The sequence below is a fragment of the Pseudophryne corroboree genome, chromosome 9 (assembly GCF_028390025.1).
Source record: "Pseudophryne corroboree isolate aPseCor3 chromosome 9, aPseCor3.hap2, whole genome shotgun sequence".
Classification (NCBI taxonomy): domain Eukaryota; kingdom Metazoa; phylum Chordata; class Amphibia; order Anura; family Myobatrachidae; genus Pseudophryne; species Pseudophryne corroboree.
The window spans coordinates 43,865,558-43,885,994 of NC_086452.1; the positions used below are offsets into that span (position 1 = coordinate 43,865,558).

At 46.4% G+C, this 20,437-nt stretch overlaps 1 protein-coding gene across 1 annotated transcript in view; it reads right to left on the reverse strand.

Annotated features, from left to right (window-relative positions):
- FGGY (FGGY carbohydrate kinase domain containing) overlaps positions 1-20,437 on the reverse strand; it is a 533,714-nt gene that overhangs the window by 440,245 nt on the left and 73,032 nt on the right. Inside the window, exon 2 of the mRNA XM_063939260.1 lies at positions 5,438-5,469. The gene's annotated coding sequence lies outside the window, so the exon portion shown is untranslated. The remainder of the gene's footprint in view (positions 1-5,437; positions 5,470-20,437) is intronic.

Consider the following 20,437-nt stretch of genomic DNA (forward strand, 5'->3'; position numbering starts at 1 on the left):
TCAAATTACACTTTTTAGAATTCCTCCATTATTATTTTTTTTTATCAGGGTCAAGGTGTGTAATAGATATAGAGCAATGACAATACTGTCTGTCAATGAGATTTAAAGCAGCGCAATGCTTATGACCGGTATATCAGGGTCGCAAAAACAAAGCCAAACGGTTTTATCATCTCCCAGTAACGCATCCAACACCATCACAATGAAAGGCTTTGGGGTCTATTCATGAAGCAGTGAAAAGAGTGGAGAGGTGAGCCTGTGGAGAAGTTGCCCATGGCAACCAATCAGCTGCTCCGTACAATTGTATAGTATGCAAATTATAAACGTTACTTCAATGCTGATTGGTTGCCATGGGCAACTTCTCCACTGGCTCACTTCTCCACACTTTTCACTGCTTCATGAATAGACCCCACTATCTGCTTGACCTGTCGCACTATTAGTTTGGGAAATACAGATTTTAATTGCACCTTCCAGACAGTTTTATCCAATAATCCAGACGTTTATGCCGTGTTGTAATCAGGTGTGTGACTGTGAATAAGGAGACTTTTTATAATCTTGTTTTTCTCTCCCTGTAATCCTCCAGGATAGCGTTTACTACAATATAACTGTTGTCAGCTGAAAACCTTCAGGTAACAAAACCTTTCATCATCTCGGGTTAAGATTCCAACAATTTACACAATTACCTGGTGAAATGATTTCCCTGTGTGGAAAGCTGGAGAGAAGAAGAACCGGTTGTGTGTATAAAATTATCCTCTAGGTGGAAACGGCTCAAATCAATATAACAAAGGTTCCTACTACCAAGGGTGGAACTGGGCACCCACCATGGCAAGATTTGGGTAGGGGCATGGAGATGCAGCTCTCTATTCTCATCATGCAAGTACGCTGTGCTTTCAATGGGGCTTTGGTGGAAGGGTATCCGGATGATAGGTCATGCATTAGGGTGACAGGGACAAAAGGTTGGCAGGTTCAAAGGTTTCCATGTCAATGGTCGACACACAAATGGTTGGCACAAGTTTTTGGGGGTTTTTAGATGTCTTTCCAACTTTAGCTTGATTTATTATCCACGTGGGTCTTAGAGAATGGGGAGACCCGGAATTATTAGACCCATGGTGGATTAGCCTTTGTGGTTCTACCCTTGTCTACTACTCCACTAAACTATTGGTTTCTACCAATTTTACAAACTCTCCTTCTTTTCCAGTAATAGTACTTTAGTAATTTAGCCCCCATCACACACACGCCTTCTGCAACATTAACTATGTTTAGCAGGGTTCCAGCACCTCTATATAGCCAGGACCTCTTCCCAGAACAGTAGGCGCTGCATATCTGATTGGCCGCCAGTGGTGCTGCTGGTGCGTCAGATCTTTCCCGCTATGATGAAGGCAGGCAGAGCGGCAGTGGGCTATTCGGAGGCGAGTGTATGCTGGGATCCGTCTCCTTACCGGTGGATCTCTTTCCCCAAGGATAGGGTTGTAAATGCCTAGTGAGAGTGATCATAGCTACATTAACAAGCAGGTGCAACAACGTAGACGCGATAAGTTATTTCCAAGCATGCACTGTCCCTGCATCTGTGGCCGACTTGCAAGATCTCTGAATCAGCCCGTAAATGGGGCCTCTTAGCTTAGGATGACTATGGGGGTCATTCCGACCTGATCGCACGCTAGGTTGTTTTTTTTTTGCTGCAGTGTGATCAAGTCAAAATTAGGCAAAACTGCGCATGCGTATGCACCGCAATGCGCAGGCGCGTCATACGGGTACGAAGCGGATCGTTGCTGAGCGATGGATTTAACGAAGAATCCATTCGCGCAGCCGATCGCAAGGAGATTGACAGGAAGAAGGCGTTTGTGGGTGTCAACTGACCGTTTTCTTAGAGTGTTTGGGAAAACGTAGGCGTGTCCAAGCTTTGCAGGGCGGGTGTCTGACATCAATTCCGGACACGAACAGGCTGAAGTGATCGCAGCGGCTGAGTAAGTTCTGAGCTACTCAGAAACTGCACAAAACTTTTTTGTACCGCCCGGCTGCATAAGCGTTTACACACTTGCAAAGCGAAAATATACTCCCCCATAGGCGGCGAATATCTGATCGCAGCGCTGCAAAAAGTAGCTAGCGAGCAATCAACTCGGAATGACCCCCTATGTGTAGGACACATAAACGCAGCAACTGATATACTCAGAATGAATTATATTTCTAAAGGTGTATGGCATGTCCGGAACATACAGTACTTACGCACCTGGGTTTTAGGGTCCCCCCTCCCCCAGTGACCCTTCTGGCTGCGACCTGAGTTACTGTATACCTCAGAAGGTAAGCCGGAGTCATGTGACCTCACCTGGAAATTACTATGCACGCGTAGCTGAAGATACTGCAGGGTGTGGTTTGCTAATTCTGTCACTTGCTGAGTGAGCTGCAAATCTATCATCAGCCTCACACCCAAACAGTTACTGAGGCACATCCAGACCAGAGCGAGAGTGAAAACAGCTCTGCCGGATACAGAGGAAGAGTCAGGCAATGGGGGAGATGTCTCAAGCCTTGGAGAGAGATAAAGCGCAGAGGTTGCCCAAAGTAACTAATCCAGCTTCTAACCGTCATTTGTCTAAGTCTTTCAGAAGCTGATTAATTGTTTTGGACAATTACTCCATTTTATCTCACTCCATGGCTTGATACATCTCTCCCAAAATAACAACAAATCATCTGCTCAGATGGGTAATTCCCAATTTAAGGCACAGCTCTGTGTCAGATTTAGCCATACATCTCCATACATGTGGCGATACTACTGGGGTTCGAGGGAGGGGAGGGGGGGGCAGACCGCTCCTGGATGTCACCCACCGAGGGGTCACCAAAATGCTCAATCTCCTTGTGAAAGCCCGTGCGAATGGATCCTTCGCACAAACCCATCAACGAGTAGTGATCCGCTTTGTACCCGTACGATGCGCCTACGCATTGCGGTGTATACGCATGCGTAGTTTGTGTCTGATCGCCCGCTGTGCAAAAACGCAGCCTAGCGATCAGATGTGAATCGGCCCCTGTGTTCGGCAGAGATGGGCTCTAATTTCAAAACTGTTTAGCAACATATTTTCAATTGCTTTTATTGCCCCTGTATATAGGTTTTGTTCCGATTTGAAATTCCCCTCATTATAGGGTTAGCCATTGGAAGGGCTGCATCCAGTGGTTACATTTTCTCCCCGCTATAATAATATGCCTAACGATGGCAATGTAGTGAATGTTTCTGGACCATTTGATGGTTTAAGTCATCGATGATACAGTCATGCATTTGTGCAGAAGGGATAGCTGGTTTGTGCAAAGGGCACTGTCTTCCAATGAGTCAGGGGGTATATTTATGTAGCCCCTTAGTTTATATGATCCATGGGGTTAAGGTAGTATAGTTATTAATATGAATATACGTTACCATATAGTGTAAATATGATTTACATTGAGTATGTATGTAGTAAATGAAGTGTTATTACGTGTAGTTATATATGTGAGTGTTGGGTGGTGACACTATCACCTGGAACAGTGGATCAGGGGATCAGATGTATTACGTTGGCACTAGAAGGGATGGAGAGACTTTTCTAGAAGCCCTCGTGCCAGGAAAGTGAGTGCCCGCATGCTAGAAGAAAATCGAGTATCGCGCGAGGAAGGAGACGGTTACAGAGAAGAGAGGAGAGTGAAGCGGTGACGCAGGAGAGAGGAACAAAGAGAGCGGGCTGATGAGACAGACCCCCCTTCGCAGAGCAGCCGGGAGCATGAATTATTGTGTGTGAGAGGAGAAGTGCGGGATTCCCCGGCCCGGTGACTACCTGACTGGCGGTGGAGTGATCGCTGAGGGCAGGCGGGCTCGGAGCCGCTCGGATTATAGGAGGCACCCACCGGAGGTTGTTGCGTTATACAGGCTAGAGAGGCGGTCGTCAGGGTCGTTCCGGAGCAGCACAGCAGAGGAACGAGGACCAAGTTGGCAGCATCCGGAGGCGGAAACCCCTCCCTCGGTTAACAGGAGGAGGAGTCGGGGGAGGAATTGCGAGAGCCTCCTGGAGCGCTTGGGGTATCACTTTAACGTAAGTGAATTGATACCCTGCACTGACACTACACCCCGCAGCGGAGAGCACAGTACTGCATTTACCACATTGGCAGCGCCTCAGAGAGTCAACCAACAGCCTCCCAGTCTTCCTCCAAGGGCTGTCATTATATTGAGCAACAACTATTATAAGCCAACTAAGTATAATCTCCTATAGATTAGACGACCTCTCATATCAATTGGAGGTCCGTCTTGCAGCTATATGTAGAGGACCCTTCACCATAGGAAGGAATATCAGATTGCGTAGGCATACTACTGTTGCGTCGACACGGACAACGGACATCAGTGATAGGCAGTGTATAGCATCAGTCCGTGGAGCAAGGATAGAGAAGCATTACCACTATACATAGCCACCTCACGCAGACTGCAGGCTAGGATACAGTATCCAGAGGCATTACAGTAACTGACGGATGCCTCAGCCCTAGCAAGTTATTTCCCTACATTGAATAAAGGGAGTTGACGCAGGAGATACTATTGGACACTTAAGTACCCTCACTCCTAATCACAGACGTTAAAGTCAGTTGCAAGGGAATATCCGAAGTAACATAGCCCGGCACGGCTAAGCGACTATTACCATCTCATTCACCACTTGGGTCACCAAGTGAATATATATACACTAATCTACCGTTATTGGGGAGAGGAAATCCCAGTTAACCTTGAATCATATATACCCTATTTTTATCAACCCTATCCAAGATCCTAATTGGAGGGAAAAGTATATACCTACGTACCCACTTACTGACGCCCAGTCATTCCATCTTTGAAAAGGGAACTACCTGGACCAAGGAGCGTCATTCTTTAGCGTAATACCAGCAAAACCGATAAAGTGGAATAGGTACTCCATTAATCTATTGACATTTCCAGGTGTATTGGACGGATGGTAAAGAGGGTCATATAAGTACTATCCAATGGTTATGCATAACTGAATACTGTGTAGGTAGATGATGGTGCACCATAGTCTAATCTTTATGATATAAGCGATAAGTCTTATTGTCATTTTTTACCAACCCGGGTCAATAGTCTCCGGGACTATTGAATTGGTAAGTTTTTTTGTATTGCATGCGGTTAATTTCTGTATAGGAGATTACTAATGTTGAGAAAGAGTCATCCTGAGGACAACACGAGAAGAATTTGAAAGGTATGATTTGTAACTCTTAATGGGCCAGATGTACTAAGCTTGAAAAGTGATAAATATCACTGTGATAAAGCACCAGCCAATCGGCTCCTAACTGTCATTTTTCAAACACAGCCTGTAACATGGCAGTTAGGAGCCGATTGGCTGGTGCTTTATCACAGTGATATTTATCACTTTTCAAGCTTAGTACATCTCCCCCAATATATTTGAGCGTTATTAGTAAACAACAGTATACTTACCAGTGGAGTTGTCTTCTTATTGGTGTCTGAACCTGAAAGGGAGAAAATTACTTCCATTAGTCACCCGGTCATCCTAAGTAGGGCCCTTATGTGAAATAAACTGATTAGGTACATAGAGGGGGATTGACAATCTAGCTACACCATAGGCGTTCCCAAGCTCGCCTGGAAATAATAATATCCAAATAGCTTGGGTGGAGGCACACGCTAGCATTAAGTAGTAACCCATCCCTCTTCTAAGGGTTACATTTACTAAAGGCCGATTTTCAGCTATTTGTGCATTTGACAATCGGGTATTTACTAGTGATGAGCGGGTTCGGTTTCTCCGAAACCGAACCCCCCCGAACTTCACCTTTTTCACACGGGTCCGAGGCAGGTTCGAACCTTCCCGCCTTGCTCGGCTAACCCGAGCGCGCCCGAACGTCATCATCCCGCTGTCGGATTCTCGCGAGATTCGGATTCTATATAAACAGCCGCGCGTCGCCGCCATTTTCACTCGTGCATTGGAGATGATAGGGAGAGGACGTGGCTGGCGTCCTCTCCGTTTATTGTAGAAGTTGATTGGTTTACTTTATTTCTTATTTGTGGGGAGGATTGGGGAGCAGCTGTTAGGAGGAGTACAGTGCAGAGTTTTGCTGATAAGTGACCACCATTTTTTATCCGTTCTCTGCCTGCAAAAAAAAACAAACTCCATACCATATCTGTGCTCAGTGTGCTGCATGATATATCTGTGCTGAGTGCTCACACTGCTTAATTGTGGGGACTGGGGAGCAGCTATAGCAGGAGTACAGTGCAGAGTTTTGCTGACAGTGACCACCAGTATACATTGTCTGCCTGAAAAACACTCCATATCTGTGTTCACAGTGTGCTGCTTTATTGTGGGGACTGGGGACCACCAGTATAAATAATATTATATAGGAGTAGTACAGTGCAGAGTGCACTGCTGTACCTACCTCTGTGTCGTCACTCGTCATCCATTAAGTATACTATCCATCTGCATTGTATACCTGTGGTGCATTTTAGACTAGTTTAGCAGTTTGCTGACAGTATCCACCAGTATACTATATATAGCAGTACGGTAGGCCACTGCTGTACCTACCTCTGTGTCGTCACTCGTCATCCATTAAGTATACTATCCATCTACATTCTATACCTGTGGTGCATTTTAGACAGTTTTGCAGTTTGCTGACAGTGTCCACCAGTATACTATATATAGCAGTACGGTAGGCCACTGCTGTGTACCTACCTCTGTGTCGTCACTCGTCATCCATTAAGTATACTATCCATCTACATTGTATACCTGTGGTACATTTTAGACAGTTTTGCAGTTTGCTGACAGTGTCCACCAGTATACTATATATAGCAGTACGGTAGGCCACTGCTGTGTACCTACCTCTGTGTCGTCACTCGTCATCCATTAAGTATACTATCCATCTACATTGTATACCTGTGGTGCATTTTAGACAGTTTTGCAGTTTGCTGACAGTGTCCACCAGTATACTATATATAGCAGTACGGTAGGTCACTGCTGTGTACCTACCTCTGTGTCGTCACTCGTCATCCATTAAGTATACTATCCATCTACATTCTATACCTGTCGTCACTCGTCATCCATTAAGTATACTATCCATCTACATTGTATACCTGTGGTACATTTTAGACAGTTTTGCAGTTTGCTGACAGTGTCCACCAGTATACTATATATAGCAGTACGGTAGGCCACTGCTGTGTACCTACCTCTGTGTCGTCACTCGTCATCCATTAAGTATACTATCCATCTACATTGTATACCTGTGGTGCATTTTAGACAGTTTTGCAGTTTGCTGACAGTGTCCACCAGTATACTATATATAGCAGTACGGTAGGCCACTGCTGTGTACCTACCTCTGTGTCATCACTCGTCATCCATTAAGTATACTATCCATCTACATTCTATACCTGTGGTGCATTTTAGACAGTTTTGCAGTTTGCTGACAGTGTCCACCAGTATACTATATATAGCAGTACGGTAGGCCACTGCTGTGTACCTACCTCTGTGTCGTCACTCGTCATCCATTAAGTTTACTATTCATCTACATTCTATACCTGTGGTGCATTTTAGACAGTTTTGCAGTTTGCTGAGTGTCCACCAGTATACTATATATAGCAGTACGGTAGGCCACTGCTGTGTACCTACCTCTGTGTCGTCACTCGTCATCCATTAAGTATACTATCCATCTACATTGTATACCTGTGGTGCATTTTAGACAGTTTTGCAGTTTGCTGACAGTGTCCACCAGTATACTATATATAGCAGTACGGTAGGCCACTGCTGTGTACCTACCTCTGTGTCATCACTCGTCATCCATTAAGTATACTATCCATCTACATTCTATACCTGTGGTGCATTTTAGGTTTGCGCAGTAAATATAGTAGTAGGCCATTGCTATTGATACTGGCATATAATTCCACACATTAAAAAATGGAGAACAAAAATGTGGAGGTTAAAGGGAAAGATCAAGATCCACTTCCACCTCGTGCTGAAGCTGCTGCCACTAGTCATGGCCGAGACGATGAAATGCCATCAACGTCGTCTGCCAAGGCCGATGCCCAATGTCATAGTAGAGAGCATGCTAAATCCAAAACACAAAAGTTCAGTAAAATGACCCAAAAATCAAAATTAAAAGCGTCTGAGGAGAAGCGTAAACTTGCCAATATGCCATTTACGACACGGAGTGGCAAGGAACGGCTGAGGCCCTGGCCTATGTTCATGGCTAGTGGTTCAGCTTCAAATGAGGATGGAAGCACTCATCCTCTCGCTAGAAAAAAAGAAAAGACTGGCAAAAGCACAGCAAAGAACTGTGCGTTCTTCAAAATCACAAATCCCCAAGGAGAGTCCAATTGTGTCGGTTGCGATGCCTGACCTTCCCAACACTGGACGGGAAGAGCTTGCGCCTTCCACCATTTGCACGTCCCCTGCAAGTGCTTGAAGGAGCACCCGCAGTCCAGTTCCTGATAGTCAAATTGAAGATGTCACTGTTGAAGTACACCAGGATGAGGATATGGGTGTTGCTGGCGCTGGGGAGGAAATTGACAAGGAGGATTCTGATGGTGAGGTGGTTTGTTTAAGTCAGGCACCCGGGGAGACACCTGTTGTCCGTGGGAGGAATATGGCCCTTGACATGCCTGGTCAAAATACAAAAAAAATCAGCTCTTCGGTGTGGAATTATTTAAACACAAATGCGGACAACAGGTGTCAAGCCGTGTGTTGCCTTTGTCAAGCTGTAATAAGTAGGGGTAAGGACGTTAACCACCTCGGAACATCCTCCCTTATACGTCACATGCAGCGCATTCATCATAAGTCAGTGACAAGTTCAAAAACTTTGGGCGACAGCGGAAGCAGTCCACTGACCACTAAATCCCTTCCTCTTGTAACCAAGCTCCTGCAAACCACACCACCAACTCCCTCAGTGTCAATTTCCTCCTTACCCAGGAAAGCCAATAGTCCTGCAGGCCATGTCACTGTCAAGTCTGACGAGTCCTCTCCTGCCTGGGATTCCTCCGATGCATCCTTGAGTGTAACGCCTACTGCTGCTGGCGCTGCTGTTGTTGCTGCTGGGAGTCGATCATCATCCCAGAGGGGAAGTCGGAAGACCACTTGTACTACTTCCAGTAAGCAATTGACTGTCCAACAGTCCTTTGCGAGGAAGATGAAATATCACAGCAGTCATCCTGCTGCAAAACGGATAACTGAGAGCCAACTAGAGACTTGATTGAGGTACTGTGTCCCCGGTACCAAATACCATCTAGGTTCCATTTCTCTAGGCAGGCGATACCGAAAATGTACACAGACCTCAGAAAAAGACTCACCAGTGTCCTAAAAAATGCAGTTGTACCCAATGTCCACTTAACCACGGACATGTGGACAAGTGGAGCAGTGCAGACTCAGGACTATATGACTGTGACAGCCCACTGGGTAGATGTATTGCCTCCCGCAGCAAGAACAGCAGCGGCGGCACCAGTAGCAGCATCTCGCAAACGCCAACTCGTTCCTAGGCAGGCTACGCTTTGTATCACCGCTTTCCAGAATAGGCACACAGCTGAAAACCTCTTACGGCAACTGAGGAAGATCATCGCAGAATGGCTTACCCCAATTGGACTCTCCTGGGGATTTGTGACATCGGACAACGCCAGCAATATTGTGCGTGCATTACATCTGGGCAAATTCCATTACGTCCCATGTTTTGCACATACCTTGAATTTGGTGGTGCAGAATTATTTAAAAAACGACAGGGGCGTGCAAGAGATGCTGTCGGTGGCCCGAAGAATTGCGGGCCACTTTCGGCATTCAGGCACCGCGTACAGAAGACTGGAGCACCACCAAACATTCCTGAACCTGCCCTGCCATCATCTGAAGCAAGAGGTGGTAACGAGGTGGAATTCAACCCTCTATATGCTTCAGAGGATGGAGGAGCAGCAAAAGGCCATTCAAGCCTATACATCTGGCCACGATATAGGCAAAGGAGGTGGAATGCACCTGAATCAAGCGCAGTGGAGAATGATTTCAACGTTGTGCAAGGTTCTGCAACCCTTTGAACTTGCTACACGTGAAGTCAGTTCAGACACTGCCAGCCTGAGTCAGGTCATTCCCCTCATCAGGCTTTTGCAGAAGAAGCTGGAGACATTGAAGGAGGAGCTAAAACAGAGCGATTCCGCTAGGCATGTGGGACTTGTGGATGGAGCCCTTAATTCGCTTAACCAGGATTCACGGGTGGTCAATCTGTTGAAATCAGAGCACTACATTTTGGCCACCGTGCTCGATCCTAGATTTAAAACCTACGTTGTATCTCTCTTTCCGGCAGACACAAGTCTGCAGAGGTTCAAAGACCTGCTGGTGAGAAAATTGTCAAGTCAAGCGGAACGCGACCCGTCACCATCTCCTCCTTCACATTCTCCCGCAACTGGGGGTGCGAGGAAAAGGCTAAGAATTCCGAGCCCACCCGCTGGCGGTGATGCAGGGCAGTCTGGAGCGAGTGCTGACATCTGGTCCGGACTGAAGGACCTGCCAACGATTACTGACATGTCGTCTACTGTCACTGCATATGATTCTCTCACCATTGAAAGAATGGTGGAGGATTATATGAGTGACCGCATCCAAGTAGGCACGTCAGACAGTCCGTACGTATACTGGCAGGAAAAAGAGGCAATTTGGAGGCCCTTGCAGAAACTGGCTTTATTCTACCTAAGTTGCCCTCCCTCCAGTGTGTACTCCGAAAGAGTGTTTAGTGCAGCCGCTCACCTTGTCAGCAATCGGCGTACGAGGTTACTTCCAGAAAATGTGGAGAAGATGATGTTCATTAAATGAATTATAATCAATTCCTCCGTGGAGACATTCACCAGCAGCAATTGCCTCCAGAAAGTACACGGGGACCTGAGATGGTGGATTCCAGTGGGGACGAATTAATAATCTGTGAGGAGGGGGATGTACACAGTGAAAGGGGTGAGGAATCGGAGGATGATGATGAGGTGGACATCTTGCCTCTGTAGAGCCAGTTTGTGCAAGGAGAGATTGATTGCTTCTTTTTTGGTGGGGGCCCAAACCAACCAGTCATTTCAGTCACAGTCGTGTGGCAGACCCTGTCACTGAAATGATGGGTTCGTTAAAGTGTGTACGTCCTGTTTATACAACATAAGGGTGGGTGGGAGGGCCCAAGGACAATTCCATCTTGCACCTCTTTTTTCTTTCATTTTTCTTTGCATCATGTGCTATTTGGGGACAATTTTTTGGAAGGGCCATCCTGCCTGACACTGCAGTGCCACTCCTAGATGGGCCAGGTGTTTGTGTCGGCCACTTGTGTCGCTTAGCTTAGTCACACAGCCACCTTGGTGCGCCTCTTTTTTTCTTTGCATCATGTGCTGTTTGGGGACAATTTTTTGGAAGGGCCATCCTGTCTTGATTGACACTGCAGTGCCACTCCTAGATGGGCCAGGTGTTTGTGTCGTCCACTTGTGTCGCTTAGCTTAGTCACACAGCGAACTTGGTGCGCCTCTTTTTTTCTTTGCATCATGTGCTGTTTGGGGACAATCTTTTGGAAGGGCCATCCTGTCTTGATTGACACTGCAGTGCCACTCCTAGATGGGCCAGGTGTTTGTGTCGGCCACTTGTGTCGCTTAGCTTAATCACACAGCCACCTTGGTGCGCCTCTTTTTTTCTTTGCATCATGTGCTGTTTGGGGAGTATTTTTTTGAAGGGCCATCCTGCCTGACACTGCAGTGCCACTCCTAGATGGGCCAGGTGTTTGTGTCGGCCACTTGTATAGCTTAGCTTAGTCACACAGCCACCTTGGTGCGCCTCTTTTTTTCTTTGCATCATGTGCTGTTTGGGGACTATTTTTTTGAAGGGCCATCCTGCCTGACACTGCAGTGCCACTCCTAGATGGGCCAGGTGTTTGTGTCGGCCACTTGTGTCGCTTAGCTTAGCCATCCAGCGACCTCGGTGCAAATTTTAGGACTAAAAATAATATTGTGAGGTGTGAGGTGTTCAGAATAGACTGGAAATGAGTGGAATTATGGTTATTGAGGTTAATAATACTATGGGATCAAAATGACCCCCAAATTCTATGATTTAAGCTGTTTTTTAGGGTTTTTTGAAAAAAACACCCGAATCCAAAACACACCCGAATCCGACAAAAAATTTTCGGTGAGGTTTTGCCAAAACGCGTCCGAATCCAAAACACGGCCGCGGAACCGAACCCAAAACCAAAACACAAAACGCGAAAAATTTCCGGTGCACATCACTAGTATTTACTAAAGGCAAAACTGACTAAAAATCACCAGAAATTCGACCTCACACACAGAGATCCTCAAATGGGTTGGGGCCGCGTTACTGGCGGCTGCAGAATGCCAGTGAGGGAGGGAGGGGGGGGGGGGGGGGGCAGAGTGCAACGAAGCCCCTTGCGGGCTCAGTGGCAACCCACTCTATGGGTGTCACATAACTACATCCCCTTCAAATAGAGCATCAGTTCTTCCCTTCCCCATAGACATCAATAGGAAAAGCTTATTTACTAACAGTTGATTTGAAAGTATGAAAGTAGACTCAAAAATTACTATTTTCAATAGAACCATCAGAAACAGTTCTAATTGATTTCATTCATGTGGATTTGTCTGAACCCTCATATGATGGGAGAGAAGCGTGTGGGGCACTCTGGCTGCGTAAGCCATGGTTTTTAAAGGTACAGCATTGATTTAAAAAAAAAAAAAAAATTGTGGATGTGCAAATGTGCCCAGGAATGAAGGTGTTTGTGGGTAATACAGTGCATGTGACACGTTTTGGCCAATAGGAATGCTTTTGCATAATTTTGACAATTTTTAGATTTGGTTACATTGAGGGTGAATAGAACACATTTAGAACTTCAAATAAAACTTAAAATAGAAAACAATGCACCATCGACAACAGAATGGAGCAAAAAAAATAGACTCTTAGTAAATGTTCTGTTTAAACTAGAAACACTGTGGTCTAATTTTTTGGGAACGATGGTTCTATTCTGGTCGATTTTATATAGACCCAAAATCAACTTTTAGTAAGGGTTTCTCGTGGCATTGCTTTATGTCACCACAAATTGTGAGAACACAAAATGGAAAGAGGCACCTGTCACAATCCTGGAAGTCAATGCCAAAACCATCACCATTGGACAGAAAACATTGATGGTTGGGAATCATTGGTTACTGGTGGCCATCCCTACCTTTATTATGGGCCTGATTTAGAGTTAGACTCAATGCCGATGTTTGCAGCCAGAGTGATGCATGAAAAAAAAAAACAGTCTGTCTCATGTTTGTGTTCAGCCACACCAATTGCAAGTGAGTTCCGTCCGGGGATGATTCTCATCATTGGGGGGGGGGGGTTAGGCAGCTAGTGTGGCTCCCTCATTTGAATTTTGTAGTGCATTGCAGCTCCACGCCCACCTCTCCCTTTTGGCGCTTCTCTGAGGTGATTGGCTGAGGCAGTCTTGTCCCGGCGCGGACAGCTTCAGTCTCTGACACTAGGAGGATAGACATTGGAAGGAGATAGCTTCCCCGTGTGCATCTGATGCTGGGAGGAGCAGGCCCTGTGGTTGTCACTAACGTGCCAGGCAGGGCGCGGCGTAATTGGGTGGAGTGGTAGAGGCGGGCTCTGGGAGGCCGCACCCACGATAGTTACACCTAAGCTTCAGGAGTAGATGTATCAAAGCTTGGAGAGAGATAATGCGGAGAGGGATAAGGTCCCAACTGTCATTTTGCAGGCTGTGTTTTAAAGCTGGAAGCTGATTGGTTGGTACTTTATCTTTTTCCAATGTTTGATACATTTACCCTCACACTAATATATTGGCGAGGAGATGTCTAAAGTACCCAGAACTACCCTGGGGACCCAGCTCTGGCTATTAGGTTGCAAGAGGTGGTGGTAGTGGTGAGGCTCTGGCCCCATCTGAGCCAGATGGTAGATCGGAGAAAGTGACTGTATGCACCAAGCCTCTTACTGGATGGTAAGTCACGCCTGCCTGGGTAACACAAGCGCTACAGAAACTTCCTTCATCCTTGGGTGTCCGTGCTATCAGCCTCCCCCGTCAGTGGGCACAGAACACCTTCTCCTCCGTTCCCCTCTTACAGCATCTTCATCAGTTGTATCCTCCAGACCTTCAACTTAATTAGATGTGGAACATGGGGTTCATCTACGCGGCATGCCTGGATTTTGTTGCATACCTGGGATACGTAGCAAACCTTAAAAAGAGGAAAGGTGAGGCTGTTGCCCGTAGCAACCAATCAGATTTTTGCTGTCAATTTCTAGACCCTAGAACCCTGTGATCTAAACCTGTGATAGACAACCATATATATTTCATTGGGCACTATTGAAACAAATGTCACCAGTTATAACAAACAAAGCTGGCAGTACGGCAGGACGGTGCCGGGATCGCTCAGAGGGCGGCATTCAGCGTTTGGACCGCCCGTTGCCCATCACTGCTGTAAAGCCGGCATTGTGATTGGAAGAGGTTAATAATAGAACTACTGAAAACTCGCCTCCAGAATAGTAGTCACGCGGAGAGGATCCCTGGGCCGCAGATGATGACATCACCTTTAGGAAGTGAAAATGGATTGGAAAATTAGCAGAATAGGGAGCCTGGAGCTCTCCAAAAACTCAGCAGAACATGGTGTAATAAATATGGTAATGAGGAGCTACTATGATAGCATGGCTATAAATACCGCACAGTGACTAAGACCTGGATCCAGGTGCTGTTATGTAAAAGGCTTTGGAGAAGGAATTGTGAAGAAGACGATGACAGACGGAAAAAAATTAATTATTAGAATAATTATTATAATTAATATTATATTACTATTATCTTTTATTTATAAAGCGCTGACATCTTATGAGGAGCTTATAACGCAAAAATATTCCTTACAATGACGTGAAAGCTAGTGGTGTGCGGAACGCATGACGCATATGGTAGTGGAAGAACTGTACTGTAGCTATTGGTGGGGTCAGCGGGAGTGGCTACTGTACGGCAATGCCATCAGCCGACAATAGTAAATCAGCCACTGGTGACCGGCGTTTCTGTACAGCTACCGGTGACGCGGTACAGTGGTGGATACGCGAAGCATGAACCAATCACAGGCAGCAGCCAAGACTGTCCTTCACCATACAGTATATGGAGATTCATCAAATCTTTGAGAGAGATACAGTAAAGTGAAGACAAATAAATCGAGTTACCAAACAATCAGCTCCTAATGGGCATGTTACAAGCTGTTTTTGAAAAACGACAGGTCCAAGCTGATTGGTTGCTACTTTATCTCTCTCCACCTTATCTCTCTACAAGTGTTGATACATCTACCCAGGGGTGTATTAATAGAGGAGGGGGCCCGTGTGCAGTTTTCATCTGGACCCCCTCCTCTCTAGCTGGTACCGCAGAGACTTTGGGCACTAGGGTCAATATGAGACCCTAGCGCTATCCTAGAGTCCAGAGCACACCGCAGGTCTATTTTCCCAGTGATTTTCCAACGGCGCATACGTGAAACGCTGGAAAAATGTAACTTTTCAAACACAGCCTGTAAGGAGCTGATTAGTTAGTACTTCGGGGGTCATTCCGAGTTGATCGCACGCTGCCGATATTCACAGTGCAGCGATCAGGTTACTACTGCGCATGCGTATGCAGCGCAATGCGCACGCGCGTCGTACGGGTACAAACAGCATTGTTGCTGGGCAATGCTTCTAGCGACGAAAACATTTGCATGGGTGATCGCAAGGAGACTGACAGAAAGAGGGCGTTTATGGGTGTCAACTGACCGTTTTCTGGGAGTGGTAGGGAAAACGCAGGCGTGTCCAGGCGTTTGCAGGGTGGGCGTCTGACGTCAATTCTGGGACCGGACAGCCTGAAGTGATCGCAAGGGCTGAGTAAGTTCAGACCTACTCTGAAACTGCAAAAAATGTTTTCATCCCGTTCGGCTGCACATGCGATCGCACACTTGCAAAGCGAAAATACACTCCCCCGTGGGCGGCGACTATGCGTTTGCACGGCTGCAAAAAGTAGCTAGCGAGCGATCAACTCGGAATGAGGGCCTTCATCTCTCTCCACTTTATCTGTCTCCGAGCAGATACCTCTCACTCAAAGTAGAGATGAGCGGGTCTGGTTCTCCGAGAACGGACCCAGCCGAACTTTGGAATCCATGTCCGGATCCGAGTCTGGCCAGAGACATTCCACCTTACTATCCCAAATCGAGGCCGAAAGTCATCATCCCGCTGTCGGATTTGCGCGGGTTTTGGATTCTATAAAGTTCCCCAGTGATCGGCGACATCTTCACTCCGGCTGTGGAGAGTGTACTGTGTGGAGCGTTGCTGACTGTGACGACAAACATTTGTATAGTTTATTAAACTGCCCCCCTGTCTGCCGCTGCAGTGCCATTCTGTTTCCTAGATGTGCCATGTTGGAAGTTTAAATGCCACGTGTTTGTTCCGCCCACTGCTGTCGCTTAGTCATCCAGCAACCTCGCTGCAACCTTTTGGCCTAAACTGGATGAAAACAATATTCTGAGCTGTGAGGTGGTCAAAATTGACTGGAAATGAGTGGAAATGAATGTTATCGAGGATAATAATACTGTAGGAACAAAAACACCTCAAAATCCTGTGATTTTAGCTGGTTTTATGATTAAAAAAAAAAACCATACAGCTCCAAAACACGAAGGAGGTACTGATCCAAAACAAGAACCCAAAACTCGAGATTTGGACCGGCGCACATCTTTAACCCAAAGTCTGATATTTGGGAGATATAAGGGATTTTATTTTGCTTGGAAATCCAGGACAAACCCAGGGCGCTGTTCAGCCTAAATTAGAGTGCTCTGAGATAAGGCAGATAAAAACTTGTGGGCTAATTCAGACCTGATCGTAGCGCCTACGATCAGCACCCTGAGATGCGGGGGGACGCCCAGCACAGGGCTAGTCTGCCCCGCATGTCCGGCCCTCCCTCCGTCGCATGGGTAGGATAGCATCGCACAGCAGCGATGCTATCGTAACCGGCGAGTAAGTCCTTACCTGCGCTGGTAGGTGACTTTTTGACGCATCCCGGGTTACAGCGGCTGCGTGTGATGTCACGCAGCCACCACGGCCTGCCCACAGCACGGTCTAGGCACGCCCCCAAAACGGTGACTGAGCGCTGCGAGACCACCTCGTCCCGCCCAGCGAACGCCTCTTCCTGTCCATCAAACAGGGGCGGCCGCTGGGCTGAGATGCCGATTGCAGCTCTGGCATGCACATGCGCACTGCGACGCGTGCGCATGCGCAGTTCAGACCTGATCGCCTGCTGAGCGAAAACGCACAGCAGCGATCAGTTCTGAATTAGTCCCTTGATGAGAAATAAGGCTGCCTTAAAGAGACTGTCTAATGGAAGGCAGAGTGTGCTGAGAATTGTAGTTCCACAATATACACGACCTCAGGCGCCACAATAGCTGGACCCTAATTTACCTATTAGCCAAACTGTTTAATGCTACCTTTAATGATATTATTAATAATATATTTTTATATATATATATATAAAAAATATTCAGAAAATAAAATAATAAATGAGCAAAAGAACTTTTCTAGAACCAAGAAAGCCTGACCTTGTCCCAGGAGCCGACCGGAGCGCTGGCTACAACTGCGTAGTGTCTGTACCTGCTCTGTCTGCTCCGTAAGCTGCCAGGGCACAGACAGTTTATTTTTCTTACACAGGTGTAGACCTAACATTCCCCGCGCATGGTGGAAACCCTATAAAGACCCGCTCTGCCTTATATACATATTCCAAGGCTGGAGGATTTAGGCTGTTCTCCATTTCTTCCATGTGTTTCCCATTTGTAACATTAATTATTTTTATTTTTGGAACATGGTATAAAAGAAGCGGAGGAATCCCGATTTTCCCTCAAAAATGCCAAACATAACCAACAGCAGATGCGGAGTCTTTGCAGAGCTGACATTCGAAGTCCTACGATTGTTCCGCAATTAAATGTATAATAAATTACTTATGTATTACACATCTCCTTTACTTTTATTACTGTCTGTTGATTAAACGCATGTATTCATGCAATAAAAAACATGCCGGGCTTGAAAGAAAAAAGGGAACCTATTTCCTCGGCATCCAAGCTGCATAAAGGTACGCGTCGGCTTGCAGAATAATCAACATAAAAACCATCATTATTGGCACCTGTACAGTATAAATAAATCTTACATATAATCCTACTAAATGCCCCTGATTTCTGCAGTGGGAGACGGGCGGTGGTGCACAAGTGTCCCATGCGTCTCTTGATCCCAACCACCATTGCTGCCACCACTGACTGTCGTCTCCACCATCGTGGTCCAGCTTGCCCAGGCCACTCGCTCACCCTATGTTACCGACTGGCCATTTAACCAGTGGTGGCTCTAGGGGTGGGGCTGCAGCACAGTCCAAAATTTAAATAGGGGAGCCGCACCAACTGCCTGTGAGTCCCGGTTGGCGGCGTGTGTGGCTTCCCTATTTGAATTTTGGACTGTGCTGCAGCCCCCAACTTTGGAGCCACTACTGCACTTAACCAATCATTTTGCCACAAACCAATGTTTCCACACTTTCTGTAAAGATAGAAGTGGTTCTATGGGGGTCGGCAGCTGGCCTTTGATGGAAATCAGTATGATTTACCGGGATGCCGGCTGTCCATATCCCGACAGTGGCATCCCGCACGCCAGAAAGCCAGCAGTGGGGCGAGCGCAAGAGCCGCGATGTGTGCTCAGTGTCTTGCTGCGCTTGCCACAGGATCTATTTCCACTCTATGGGTGTCGTGGACACCCACGAGTGGGAATAGTCCTGTTCCGGCATCGGTCTCCTGACCGGTGGGATCCCGATAGTCGGCAAATTGAACGGATGCCCTTTGATGTAACATTTGTAAAGAGCGCAAGGCAGGTGTGCAACTTTATATGCTCTGATTGCAGCTCTCAAATGCACCGGTGCTAAGTCGTTGGGCCGTATGTAATAAAGTCCGAGTTCAGCGGCCATGCGAGTTGCCGGCCGGACTAGAACCTTTTTTTAAAGGGGCAATCATTTACAAGGCTAAACCATGCCTTGTAAATGATCACCCCTTCATAAAAACATCCGCACGGCCGCAGAACTCGAATTTAATTACATCCCGGCCAAAGAGTTTTACAGTGCGTACGGGCCGCGCATCATTAATATCCTCCATTTTATGTGAGCGACGGGTGCTCTGTGCTTGTAAGGTTATTGCTGATGTTGCAAACAACTGAATTAATGACAGGAGTGCCCCAAACATCTTGTTACCTTTGCAGTGAATTAAACATTCCTGTTACAACAGGTTCTGCACCAAACCTATCTTATAAAACATACATTACAAAACATCTTTATGCACATCCTCTGCCTGCAGTCCCTTCCCTTGTGGTTTACGGGAAGATTTAAGTCCTCGCTGACAATGTTTGCTGTTCCTTCCACTAGCTTTGGAGAAAAAAAACACAATAAAAGGCTAAGAAAAACAGGTATTTACTCATCTCATGGCTTGTTTGGCTGAGTATGATACCATATGTGGATTTCTCCTTATTTGTTCCACGTCAAGTCATCCTTCCAAACACTTGTCCCAGCATTTGAGCAGCAAACACGATAAACAGATATCGATATGCAATGTGGAGAGATGTTTGGAAACCCAGATGGTTTTCGGGTGGGATAGAGGAGAATGGCTGGGGGCCAGAATCATGTCAATCTGAGTAGGCGAACCAGCTGTTTTCTCTCTCTCTCGCTTCCATGATGTGTTCTCCTTTGCTTTTTGTTCGAGCAATCTGCATCTTACCGTGATTTTACAGGAATTAAAGATTATTTTCACATATCGTGTTTCACAGTCAGGGTAGCTGGTAATTACGGTTCTTTCGTAAGAGTTATAATGTGACATTTCTCAAGCTGTTTATCATCCATTACGTTAAGGCACTGAATTAATCTTCAAGTCGCCTTCGATGTGAAAAGTTGGAGGTAGCATTAAAATGTTTTAGGAACTTGTTAGATATTTCAGGCAATTTTGGGACAGACTCTGACCAGACCCTTACTGCGCTGCTGAAACAAGTAGGTGGGCACGCATGCTCAGCAGAGGTCCACTCCATGCTCTTTTCAGGCCTGAGATCCTGTAGCGGCCTCAATGGGTTCATAACTAAGTTTTCTAGGGGGCCCGGCGATGCACTGTTCCCATGTTGAAAGCCCAACTATGGTTTATATGATAAAATAGAAACAATTTAACTGCTGAGATCCCACTAACTCACAGATCCTGCCATCGCCATCCCTGCCTAGCTCATTAATTGCCAAGACGCTAAAGGCCTGATTGAGCCAAGGATGTACAGATGTTGTTGACATGTAGGTATGTATTTAAATGATGAAACACTACAAGCTGTCTCAACTGAGTGTTATTGTGCATGACTCATCAACCACAATAACATCACATATCTGAGTTATTGTGCATAACCTATTAGCTACAATAACATCACATGTCCGAGTTGCCAGACTTAAA